Source organism: Balaenoptera borealis (assembly GCF_965194805.1).
Source record: "Balaenoptera borealis genome assembly, chromosome: 17".
Classification (NCBI taxonomy): domain Eukaryota; kingdom Metazoa; phylum Chordata; class Mammalia; order Artiodactyla; family Balaenopteridae; genus Balaenoptera; species Balaenoptera borealis.
Window position 1 is genome coordinate 17,180,990 of NC_138876.1, and position 1,285 is coordinate 17,182,274.

At 35.0% G+C, this 1,285-nt stretch overlaps 1 pseudogene across 1 annotated transcript in view; it reads left to right on the forward strand.

Moving 5' to 3' along the window:
* The window catches only part of LOC309614645 (metalloendopeptidase OMA1, mitochondrial pseudogene), a 28,379-nt pseudogene that overhangs the window by 215 nt on the left and 26,879 nt on the right, over window positions 1–1,285 (forward strand). The window lies entirely within an intron of this gene.

A 1,285-nucleotide genomic window follows, 5' to 3' on the forward strand; every position in this document is an offset into this window, starting at 1 on the left:
TGCTTTCATTGGCTTTATCTAGATAGAGTCTCCAGGTCTTAGTAGAATTAGCTGGTCAGATTGATTTCTGCTCATTTTTCAAGTAGGGAAATTGAGTCTCAGAGCTTTCAAGATTTATGAAAGGATAGATAATGAAAATGGATGGGATAGTGCCTTGAATCTGAATATTTGATTTCTAGTTCAAGGCTAATTGACTATACCATAGTGCTCTAATGAGCGTTCAAGAAATCAGATTTCAAAAAAAAAAAAATCAGCTTTTCTTGTTCATAATTCTTTCCTTCAACATATTGACTGAGCATCTATTATTTGCAGGTATTGTGTCTGGTGTTGGTGTTCTAATGGGAATCAAGCCAAAACCTTTTCTTTCATTGAGTTTACAGTAAGGGAGAAAAAGATATAGACAATTGCAAAGCTTATTAATTCACTCAGAAAAGCAAATAAACAAACACAGTCACTAATTGGAGGGACTCATCACTTTTGCCACTGTTAGGGTAAATCAAGCAAAAGAAAGATAAGCTTCATCTGTGGATTGTAGTCTGCTAGTAGAAATTGTGTTTTCTTCTGATTTAATTCACTGACCAACTGGAGAAAATGTAACACACTAGCTGTAACCTCACCAGACTGTCATTTAGTACAAATGAACCATATAGTAAGTCAGTATCAGGGCCTGGGAATAAATCAGTGTGAGAAGTTGACTTTTCTGCTTGGAAACTTTTATTTCTATAGGACTTTAAATAACAAAAGAACAGGATGCCTCTAGAGTACCAAAAGTAAGGAAATTTGGATGACTACACAAAAATTACTGCATAGAATGACTCTTTTTCAAGGCACCTACTGATAAAAGAAGTTGTGTTCATCCCTGCTCTTTCAATATTGCAGTCCTTCCCTCCCTCACACCCTTCCCCCTTGGCATTTGGGATTAGCAGATGCAAACTAGTATATATAGGATTTATAAACAACAAGGTCCTACTGTATAGCACAGGGAACTATATTCAGTATCCCGTGATAAACCATAAAAGACAAGAATATGAAAAATAATATGTATATATAACTGAATCACTTTGCTGTATAGCAGAAATTAACATAACGTTGTAAATCAACTATACTCCAAGAAAATAAGAAAAAAGAAAGAAAGAAAAACACCCAATACCACTGTTAAGGACAAGACGTTGTTTATCATCTAACTGAGCACAGTAAAGATATCCTAGGGATCTCTGAGATTATTCATGTGGTTGATTCCCCAGATAAACGCCTTTGTGATTCCAATTTTAGTATATGTGCTGAG